The 12,202-nt window shown below is 39.7% G+C and overlaps 1 pseudogene across 1 annotated transcript; it reads left to right on the top strand.

The window, feature by feature from the left end:
• Nucleotides 1–4,666: 4,666 nt before the first annotated feature.
• On the top strand, nt 4,667–8,828 carry LOC716523 (heterogeneous nuclear ribonucleoprotein A1 pseudogene; annotated as a pseudogene). Its single transcript, XR_013400638.1, has 2 exons — nt 4,667–4,689; nt 5,996–8,828. The product of XR_013400638.1 is annotated as a heterogeneous nuclear ribonucleoprotein A1 pseudogene (transcript).
• Nucleotides 8,829–12,202: the final 3,374 nt, after the last annotated feature.

Raw genomic sequence — 12,202 nt, forward strand, 5'->3', positions numbered from 1 at the left:
TATGAATTTGCATCCCTACTTTTGCAAGAACTATTTATTTAGAGAACACTATCTTGTGAAGATGTTTTGTGGGATGTATGACCATCAAGATCAAGTCACTGTAATCCTGATGTTAACCAGTCAGGGGTATGAAAGTGGGAAGGTTGGCCCCTAGGTGTATTCTGACTGCTCAAATCAGTCCTGTAAAATTGAAACTAACCTACCTGAGCCAGCTCCTATCCACCTGATAGGATACAAAGAAGACTCATGGGCCTGTGGGTTCTTACGTACAAGCTGCTGTTTTTCCCCTCTACTGATCGTGGGAATTTCCAGCTCAGGAGTTGTGTTGGCATGCTGTCCTGGACAGAGTGAAAGCAGGAGGACCTGGCCACACATGTGCTTAGATACTGCTTTCCTTTGTCCAGTGAGAGTTTGGAAAGGTGCTTACAGAATCACAAAAATAGAAAATAAGAATGAAACTAATTTGAACTTGGTTGTAAGAGGATTTGTCATTTACTATATCCTTCCTGTGTCTAACTCAGAGTTAAAAGAAACCACAACATTTTCCCCCAAACCTGATGAAGACTAAATAAAACACTAAACAAGAAAATAATCAGAACAAATAAGAGTTCATTAAGTGGCTTCATACAAAACAAATAAAAATTGATGGTTTTCCTCTATACTAGCAATAACCAGTTAGAAAACGAATACAGAAATAGCGCATTCCCCCCAAAATAGGAGTGGGAGTATTGAAAACCTGTAAGAAGAAGATTATACTGAGAGAAAGTAAGTAGAAAGATATTTTTATAAAATGGTCACTCCTCCCCCAAATTAATCAATATTTAATTCAATTTAAATCCGATACAAATGTTTTTGGTTTTTTCAAACAAACTGAAGTTGTAACATTAATGTAAAAATTGGTATGGGAGATTGCCTGGAAACTTTTACAAAAAATAAAATTGAGCAAGGTAGAGTTGGGTACTTGCTATGAAGCTCTTAAAACTGTAAAGGTACCATGTTTAGATAATTTTGATGTCACTAAAAGAAGAGTCAAATCAATAGCATTCAGAAAAAGATTCATTTATCTATGGCGACTGGATATATAGCAAAATTAACATGTTCAATTTAGTGGAGTAAATTCAGACTATTTCATAAATGATGTTAAGATTGTTGATCCATCTAGAAGAAAGCAATTTTTTTAAATTTTACTTTAAGTTCTAGGGTACATGTGCACAGCGTGCAGGTTTGTTACATATGTACACATGTGCCATGTTGGTGTGCTGCACCCATTAACTCCTCATTTACACTAGGTATATCTCCTAATGCTATCCCTCCCCCCTCCCCCCACCCCACAACACGCCCTGGTGCATGATGTTCCCCACCCTGTGTCCATGTGTTATTGTTCAATTCCCACCTGAGTGAGAAAATGCGGTGTTTGGTTTTCTGTCCTAGTGATAGTTTGCTCGGAATGATGGTTTCCAGCTTCATCCATGTCCCTATAAAGGACACGAACTCATCTTTTTTTATGGCTGCATAGTATTCCATGGGGTATATGTGCCATATTTTCTTAATCCAGTCTATTATTGATGGACATTTGAGTTAGTTCCAAGTCTTTGCTATTGTGAATAGTGCCACAATAAACATACGTGTGCATGTGTCTTTATAGCAGCATGATTTATAATCCTTTGGGTATATGCCCAGTAATGGGATGGCTGGGTCAAATGGCATTTCTAGTTCTAGATCTTTAAGGAGCTGCCACACTGTCTTCCACAATGGTGGAACTAGTTTACAGTCCCACCAACAGTGTAAAAGCATTCCTATTTCTCCACATCCTCTCCAGCCCCTGTTGGAGTCTTTAATCCATCTTGAATTGATTTTTGTATAAGGTGTAAGGAAGGGATCCAGTTTCAGCTTTCTACTTATGGCTAGCCAGTTTTCCCAGAACCATTTATTGAATAGGGAATCCTTTCCCCATTTCTTGTTTTTGTCAGGTTTGTCAAAGATCAGATGGTTGTAGATATGTGGTATTATTTCCGAGGGCTCTATTCTATTCCATTGGTCTATATCTCTGATTCGGTACCAGTACCATGCTGTTTGGTTACTGTAGCCTTGCAGTATAGTTTGAAGTCAGGTAGTGTGATGCCTCCAGCTTTGTTCTTTTTGCTTAGGATTGTCTTGGCAATGCTGGCTCTTTTTTGGTTCCATATGAACTTTAAAGTAGCTTTTTCCAATTCTGTGAAGAAGGTCATTGGTAGCTTGATGGGGATGGCATTGAATCTATAAATTACCTTGGGCAGTATGGCCATTTTCACAATATTGATTCTTCCTATCCATGAGCATGGAATGTTTTTCCATTTATTTGTGTCCTCTTTTATTTCTCTGAGCAGTGGTTTGTAGTTCTCCTTGAAGAGGTCCTTCACATCCCTTCTAAGTTGGATTCCTAGGTATTTTATTCTCTTCGAAGCAATTGTGAATGGGAGTTCACTCATGATTTGGCTCTCTGTTTGTCTGTTATTGGTGTATAGGAATGCTTGTGACTTTTGCACATTGATTTTGTATCCTGAGACTTTGCTGAAGTTGCTTATCAACTTAAGGAGATTTTGGGCTGAGACGATGGGGTTTTCTAAATATACAATCATGTCATCTGCAAACAGGGACAATTTGACTTCCTCTTTTCCTAATTGAATGCCCTTTATTTCTTTCTCTTGCCTGATTGCCCTAGCCAGAACTTCCAACACTATGTTGAATAGGAGTGGTGAGAGAGGGCATCCTTGCCTTGTGCCAGTTTTCAAAGGGAATGCTTCCAGTTCTTGCCCATTCAATATGATATTGGCTGTGGGTTTGTCATAAATAGCTCTTATTATTTTGAGATACGTCCCATCAATACCTAGTTTATTGAGAGTTTTTAGCATGAAGGGCTGTTGAATTTTGTCAAAGGCCTTTTCTGCATCTATTGAGATAATCATGTGGTTTTTGTCTTTGATTCTGTTTATATGATGGTTTACATTTATTGATTTGCATATGTTGAACCAGCCTTGCATCCGAGGGATGAAGCCAACTTGATCGTGGTGGATAAGCTTTTTGATGTGCTGCTGGATTTGGTTTGCCAGTATTTTATCGAGGATTTTTGCATCGATGGTCATCAGGGTTCTTGGTCTAAAATTCTCTTTTTTTGTTGTGTCTCTGCTAGGCTTTGGTATCAGGATGATGTTGGCCTCATAAAATTAATTAGGGAGGATTCCCTCTTTTTCTGTTGATTGAAATAGTTTCAGAAGGAATGGAACCAGTTCCTCTTTGTACCTCAGGTAGAATTTGGCTGAGTCCGTTTGGTCCTAGACTTTTTTTGGTTGGTAGGCTATTAATTATTGCCTCTGTTTCAGAACCTGTTATTGGTCTATTCAGGGATTCAACTTCTTCCTGGTTTAGTATTGGGAGGCTGTATGTGTCCAGGAATTTATCCATTTCTTCTAGATTTTCTAGTTTATTTGCATAGAGGTGTTTATAGTATTATCTGATGGTAGTTTGTATTTCTGTGGGATCAGTGGTGATATCCCCTTTATCATTTTTTATTGCACCTATTTGATGAAGAAAGCAAAATTTAATTTCTACATCACAACTAAATAAAAAGTTTCAATTGGGCGTGTGTGTGTGTGTGTTATAATTTGTTTTTTCTTGTATATTGGCTTTTTAAGTAAGTCTATATACATCTAACTCCTTGTTTAATGGAATTTGTATATAACAATAAATTTTGAATGCAAGAATTTATCTAACTATTTTTTGATGGACATCTGAAGTGGTTCCAGTTTTTTAAGGATGCATTCATAAAAGTACAGTTGCTGAAATAAGAAAATCTGAGCATTTAAAATATTACTAGTTGTTGCTATTATATTTGTGGCACAAAATTCTGGAAGGAATTTCTCATTTATTTATTAAGGGGTTATTCTTAGTTGATTTATGGATGTCATAACTTGCTCACTGCTGTGCTTGATCAGGATAACAAGCATTAACTTGGCACTTTCTTTGCTCCTGACAGTGAGCAAAGATCAGGATCAGGAGGCATAGGAATGGTGGAGGGGTACAATAGAAACTCCTCACCCTTATGCTCTTTCAAAAAAAAAGTAGGGAAAAGTGCAGATTTGTAAGTACTAAATTGGGTGATAGTACCTATTACATGTGCTTTAAAAGAACCAGAGATTAAAAAAAAAAAAGATTTTTACAAGACAAAATTAGGCTATTTTCTACAACTGTATTCCCCCCAAAATGATTTTGACTCCAAATCCATTTGGAACATAATATTTATGGTGATTATTGTGAATATTAATGTCCCTAATAATTAACTGGATAAAATAAATCTTCTGCACCATAAGAAAACTCAAATGGTCCTGGGACAAAGCTAATGAACGGGAAGGAAGAAATGTAACCAATACTTATTTATTATGTACGTGTACCATGTGCTAGGTGCTTTGATTACATTCTCTTCTATTTTGTCCACCTCTGGCCTGACTTGGAAGGACAATGCATTGCCAGGAATTCTCCAAAATGAAGGACAGCTTTAGGGGCAGAAGGTTTTTTTAAAAAAAGAGCTAGCATCTATAGAGTTCCTGCTATATGCCGAATACTGTGCCAGAATCTTGAAGCACACTGCTTCTGTTTCATACATGCTCAATCCTCTAAAGTGAGCTCAAAGATGCCTTCTAACCACATGCCAAAGTAGGAAGTCCTAAGGAGAGAACAAAGTCTTCAGGCACACAGTCTTAAGGGATGAAAGTTTTTAAGTGAAGAGTAGAAGGTACAAGTATGTGAAAATGAACCTTGGCTGACAGAAGTCTCCTCACCCAGATATGCCAAGGAGATTACCCTCCCACCAGCACAACCACCACCTGCCCCACCACTTCCCAACAGCGAATGGCTGACTTATGAACGCAGAAGTCCAGTCTGCTTCAAATCATGATAACTCTGCTATACTATTTATGTTCCAGAGTCCCCTGTTGATCAGGCCAAGGCTAGACTTCATTAGATGATATCCTTGATTGGTAATTTGCCCTTTCCTATGTCACCTCTCTTTTTCTGTTATAGGTTTGGCCTGAAGAACGCATCCTCCATAAATCCCTTGTCCTCAGTTTCTGACTCAGGCTCTGCTTCTGGAGAACCCAACATAAAATGAAGAAAATTTGAGTTCCTGGCCATACTTCGATTTATCACACCTAATGATTTGTAATCTTCACAATGACTCTTTGAGGTAGGGATTATTAATCCCATTTTATGAATTATTAAGATAGGTACACTGAGCTAGATTCAGCAAAAAGGTAGGTCCCAGGAAGATAGTTCAGATAGACACTGAACTGCTTCAGTAGTTCCTAAGGAGAAGCTGATCAAGGCTGCCTTTAGTAGGAAGGTACTTGGGGACCCAACTCCAGGGCCCTAGGCTCTAACTTCCCACAAACCGATCCCTTCAGAGGGAAGGCAGAGGTGAGAGGACAGAAACTGTATCTTTTTTCAATCCATGTTATATGGTCACTGTTCTAAATCTCTGAAAATTAATCTTAGTCATTCCCGATACCTGGCAGGTGGAATACGTTAAATATGTTTTCAAATTAACATATACCTAAGGAGTCCAGGGTCTAGATCGCAGTGCTGTTTCTCTCAGTTTGGAGTCTTCATTATGTGTCTGTTTCCCTGGAGCTAGGATTCATCCCTGTAGTGAGCCTTCTGACTGCAGCTGATAGCATTCCTCTATCTCACCTTCCGATGGGGTGGTTCAAGACTAGTGGTAGATTCATAAGTACACAAGCCTGGACATCTGAATGAGTTGGGACTTTCTGGATTAATTGTCCAGGCTTGAGGTAAGCTTTCAAGTGACTAACAAACATGGCAAGCTTGTGCTGCATGGGAACCTACTGACCAGATGGAAGAAAACTTAATTGAACACAGAGTCAATTTTCAAAGTTTAGAATATGGTGTGTTGCGATACATTTGTTAGCTTTCTCCTTTCTGCTAGGGGATGCTGTTGAGGAAGCTTTGTCAAAGTCTCTCTTCCCACTGCTGTCGTGTCTAAGTTGGAGTCTCCTAAACAGCCTGAATGGCTGTGGAAGCTCCTCATTGGAGAGTTGAGCTTTGAAACGACGGCTGAGAGCCTGAGGAGCCATTTTGAGCAATGGGGAACACTCACGAACTGTGTGGAAGTGAGATCCAAACACCAAGCGCTCCAGGGCCTTTGGGGTTGTCACAAATGCCACTGTGGAGGAGGCAGATGCTGCCATGCATACAAGGCCACACATGGGGATGGAAGAATTATACAACCAAAGAGTTGTCTCAGGAGAAGATTCTCAGAGACCAAGTGCCCACTTAGCTGTGAAAAAGATATTTGTTGGTGGCATTAAAGAAGACACTGAAGAACACCACCTAAGAGATGATTTTGAACAGTATGGGAAAATTGAAGTGATTGAAACCATGACTGACCAAGGCAGTGGCAAGTAAAAGGGCTTTGCTTTTGTCACCTTTGATGATCATGACTCCATGGATAAGACTGTCATTTAGAAGTACCACATTGGGAATGGCCACAACTGTGAAGTTAGAAAAGCCCTGTCGAAGCCAGAGGTGGCTAGTGCTTCATCCAGCCAAAGAGGCCAAAATGGTTCTGGAAACTTTGGTGGCGGTCATGGAGGCAGTTTTGATGGGATAGACAACTTTGGTCATGGAGGAAACTTCAGGGGTCATGGTGGCTTTGGCAGCAGCTGTGATAGTAGTGGATATGGTGGCAGTGAGGATGACTCTAATGGATTTGGTAATGATGGTGGTTATGGAGGAGGTGGCCCCGGTTACTCTGAAGAAAGCAGAGGCTATGGAAGTGGTGGAGAAGGTTGTAGAAACCAGGGCAGTGGCTTCTGTGACAGCTATAACAACGGAGACAGAGGCGGCTTTGTCAGTGGTAGTAGAAGCAATTGCAGAAGTAGTAGAAGATACAATGATTTTGGCAAGTACAACAGTCAGTCTTCAGATTTTGAACCCATGAAGGCAGGAAACTTTGAAGGCAGAAACTCTGACCCCTATGGTGGTGGAGGCCAATATTTTGCCAAACCACGAAACCAAGGTGGCTATGGTGGTTCTAGTAGCAACAGTAGCTACGGCCATTGCTACTGTTTTGTTTTGTTTTGTTTTGTCTTTGTTTCTGTTTTTGTTTTGTCATTGTTGTTTTGAGATGGAGTCTTGCACTGTTGCCTCCAGGCTGGAGTGCGGTGGTGTGATCTCGGCTCACTGCAACCTCTGCCTCCTGGGTTCACACAATTCTCCTGCCTCAGCCTCCTGAGTAGCTGGGATTACAAGTGCCCACCACCACACCCAGCTAATTTTTTGTATTTTTAGTAGAGATGGGTTTCACTCTGTTGGCCAGACTGATCTCAAACTCCTGACCTCGTGATCCGCCCGCCTTGGCCTCCCAAAGTGCTGGGATTACAGGCATGAGCCACTGTGCCCGGCCAGAAGATTTTAATTACTGCCACAAGACAAAGCTTAGCAGGAGAGGACAGCTGGAAACGTGACAAGGAAACTACAGGTTACAACAGATTTTTGAACTCAGTCACGCACAGTAGTAGCAGGACCTAGCTGCTACAAAGAAGACACGTTTTTGACAATATTCATGTGTATGGGCAAAAATCTCAAGGACTGTAGTTGTGACCAATTGTACAAGGGTTTATTTCAGTTTCTGTTCTGTAGAAAGTATAAAGCTTGCCTATAAAAGGTTTTAATGTCAATTATTTTTTGCACCCATGCTGTTGATTGCTAAATGTAATAGTCTGATCATGATGCTAAATAGATGTGTCCTTTAAAAAACAATATGATGTGTTTGTTGTAGTACATTGGTTGGCTGACATTAATGAAAAGACCCACCTATTGACATTGATAACTCAATCTGGACTTCTCTCTATAAAGCTACCCGATTGAGTCCTACTGGCCGGACTTTACAGGCCTCAGTGGCCTCTTAACAAAAGACTGCCTCTAAATTAGACTAAGTGTCTTAGAACCCTGTGGTCTAGAGAAATGAAGTGAAATGTAGTAGCTGGGAGAAACGGGACATTATACGTCAAAGAGAAGAACTATCTTTCAAAGTAAACTAGCACCCCATTCTAGCCCAGTGTCATGGCTGACTCTCAGAGCATCATATTTTCCACTGATGGGCTGAAGATTCATAAATGTAGTAAAACACTGAAAAACAATTGCTTTATAAGACTTCTTTAGAAAATTCCTCATGGGACTACATTTACAAGGTAGAGGGCTTGTCTTCAGCTCCCTCAACATCTCAAATTTTTTGACACATTCAGTACGTGCCTGTTATGTCTTTAATCCCAGAACACGTGTATTTTCCCCTTCCAAATGATTTCTTTGCAGATGTCACAATGGAGAAGAGCTGTCAGAGGTGGAAGTAATTATGCTGTCACAAAGATATTACTTTTTTCTTCCACTGCTGGAAGGCAGTCAGGAACAAGCTATGCATTAGTCTAAGAGCCATGAGATGTATAACTCCAGGTTTTTAAAGCTCAGAGTAGAAAATGAAGAGGGGGCAATGGCATAGCAGGTGAATGCCTTTGGGGTGTATTACAGACCAAGCAAGAATCAATCACTTATGTCTGTCAGACCAGATGGCTCTGGAAATAGTTCAATCCTCAGGGCCAATGTGATATGTTGTGATATGTGATATGTCACAATAATATGTTTTCCCGCAGGTTTCAAGCCTATGTTTTTTCAAAAAAAAAAATTTAAAAACTTGAAAGGAAGACAAGTGACCAATATTGTAAGATTAATACAGAAAATAATAGTAATCATATTTAATAAACTTCAATTTATCCAATAAACCTGTATGTCAGTCTTTCTTGCTTCAGGCCTGTTTGCATCAGAATTATCCTGGAAGCTTCTTAAAACAACAAAAATGAGCACACAAACATCTATTTAACCATAAGGGAATTTTCACCTAAAATCATCTCCCCCTGTGATGTAGATTCACACTGGAGTTGAGTATAATAATTTTGCTCTCATCAAAAATAATTGGAAAGAGAGGAGCTTTGGGATATGTCATTTTGATCTAAGAAAATTTATTGGCTTTCTTGCTGCTTCTTTGGATTCTTTTTTGCATATCATCTGGCAAGTGAGCAGGTGCACAGCTCTGATAACCAGGAAAGAACCCCCGACCCGCTACCACTGCCTTAGAGCAAACACTCAATAAACAGTCACCGCATTTCCACCCCCGTCCCTACTCCCACCCACCAGGCAAGAAAGCTTAAACCTACTAAAGTCTCTGAGTGCTCAACATGAAATGGAAAACCCAGAAGAACAAGGTTGGAAATCGTGACTGGGAAGTCCCAAGTTCTCTAGTTCCTCCTGGAAGAGGGCATGAAGGTGGCTTTTTGTAAATATGGGCATATTAATTTTTATTTGATGAGCCATAGAAAACTGGACAGTCCAGAGATAAAGGAACTGGGAATGCTGGAATCCAGAAATATTGACCGTCAGTTTGGGATTGGCAGTTTCTCTCCTCCCCATCTTTATTACCAGTTATAGTACTGTTACCTTAGATGCACACATGCTTTACAATAATGTTTTTGAAGCTGAACCCTAGAGATTTCTCAGATATGCTTCCTATGTCTTTCTAGAGGCCCAAGCACATACCTCCCTCATTTATTGCCTCCTATTCAACTTGCACAGCTTTTATGTGGTTTACATATTAGCCTTCTGCTTAAGATTGTGTTTACAGGGTTTCACTGCACATCTCATTCAGGTTTTGAAAAATATTTAGATTTTAGGAATTGCATTCTACTCTAAGTAACAACTCCAACCCTGCACCATATTTATTTATTGGGTGATTTTTAGGCCACAGTACCATTTTGTACAGTAAGGTATCTTCTTATGAAACAGAGAAGATATGCTTACTTCCTTAGAGGATAAATAATGTGATGCTGAATCAGATAAAGGTAAAGTTACTAAGAGACAAACACTGCATATTAAGTGTTATAACCACACATCAGAAGACCATTTTAGATTGTGGTTTCAGAGTGCTAGAATATTTGAACCCTGTTTGCTTAGGTGACTAATCTAACTTTTTGGTAAGACTGGTTATATTTTTTTTCTGTATAGAGAAGAGGTGATGAGAGAAAGTATTCTTTAGTTTATTGATTCACAATTTTTAAAAAAGATCTCTCTAGTTACTACATAGAGAACAGACCTGGTGGGGGATCTGTTCATGCCTGGGGAGGCCATTTAGGCACCTGCTGCCATCATCAAGGCAGAAGATAAATACCTCAGTTTAAAAGCAAATTTATTTTTACAAGTTATAGATGTAAACAAGTCTCATATGCATTCATATTAGATCTACTTTATCCTACCAAAGGAGAAGGAGGATAATGCAGACATAGACACTAGAACAAGACTGCCTTGGTTCAAATTCCAGCTTTGTCATTCATTGTAGGACCTTGCTTGGACAAATTGCTTAATTTTTTTTTTTTAATCTCTGTTGTCTTATCTTTAAAAGGAGGCTAATAGTGGTACCTGTCTTATAGGATTGTCAAGAATAAAAGAGTAAGTATATATCAAATGTTTAGAATAGTTCCTTCCAGTCAATCAATGGTAACTTTTTTCTTTTTCTTTTCTTTTTTTTTTTTTTTTTTTTTTTTTTTTTTTTTTTTTTTTGCCCACGCATAAAGAATCTAAATGGTTTAATGTGGCTAATAGCCCCCAGAGGGCAGCAGAGGCATAAGAACAGAGTGGACGAAAGGTTCACAGAAAGATGTCCTGTCTGACGGAAAAACAGGGAGAAGGGCACTGTGAATCATACAAAATGGAGACTGAGCTCAGGGCCATTTATAGCCTGCTTTGGGGACGTTTTCTAATAGTTCACAACGTCTTGTAGACAAAAATCAAGGACTGGAATAAGTGTAGTAATGACAAGGATCCAGGCACGCATCTGAGAGCATATGTCCAGTAAACCTCACTCAAAAGCTAGCAAGAAAATCATGGCTGTTGGCAGGAAGGACAGTTGATACTGAGGGCAGGGGCCTGGGTTCCTTTCCACTTGGCCCTCTCCATGCGACCTGGGCTTCCTCATAGCACGGTAGCTGGGTTACAGCATGAGCGTCCCAGTGAAATCAGGCAGAAGTGGGATCACGTTTTAATGACTCAGAAAAGACATGTATCACTTCTGCCATATTTTAATAGTTAAAAGTCTAAGAAAAGCCCTCTTAGTTCCAAGGGGAGAGGACACAGACTCCATCTCTTGATGAGGGAGTAGCAAGTTTCTGGAAAACTATATAAACAGGAAATATTGTAGCCATTTGCATAGAATACAATCAGTCACAAAGTGCTTTCCTAGAAGTTCATACTGGATTCTTTCTGCCTCATTTTCACATGCAGAGCATCAGCAAATCCTGACAGATCAGGCTGCAAAATACATTCCAAACCTGATCTGATCTCACCACCTGCACTGCTCCCACCCTCGTCCAACCCGACATGTTTCTCTACCTGGATCACAGCAAAGTCTAGTGAGAGGTTCCTCACCTCCAATTTAAAAATCCCATAACCTACTATTTATAGGGCAGCCAGTGAGAACTTCGAAAAAATGTAAGTCTAATCCTATCACTACTGCTCATCTTAGAACTATCCAATGGCTTTCAACTATGCTTAGAATAAAGGCCAAACTCCTAATGGCGACCCACAAGACCCTCCATATTTTGGCCCTATTTATCTGTCTCATTTCATCTTCAGGCTTCTTTCCACCACACTCACTCTCACCGTCTTCCTCTCACTTTAGCTCCTGGGTATGTTTTCATCTCAGGCACCTCTGATCCCAAATCTCTTCATATCACCCTGTTCCATGATTCAGATCTGCTTGAACCTCACCTTCCCAGACCACCCAATATAAACGAGCATTGGTCCCATCACCAGCTATTCCTTAACCCTCCTTTATTTTTCTTAATGTACTTATCACTGTCTGAGCTTCCATTGTGTATGCATTTAAGTCCTTGTTCATACTCTGCGTCTCCCTCTAGAATATTAACACTTTATGGGCAGGGTTTTGTTTACTACTTTATTAACAGTGCTTAGATCCATTCAATAGTTAAGTTGAATATTGAATAAAGAGCAAAAGAAGAAACAAAACAAACAGTATAGCCTTTCAAATCAGTGGTGGTGTAAACGAAGATCTATTTTCACTGTTGTGAAAACATGTTTGTGTTCTTTA

Source organism: Macaca mulatta, chromosome 11 (genome assembly GCF_049350105.2).
Source record: "Macaca mulatta isolate MMU2019108-1 chromosome 11, T2T-MMU8v2.0, whole genome shotgun sequence".
NCBI classification, from domain to species: Eukaryota; Metazoa; Chordata; class Mammalia; order Primates; family Cercopithecidae; genus Macaca; species Macaca mulatta.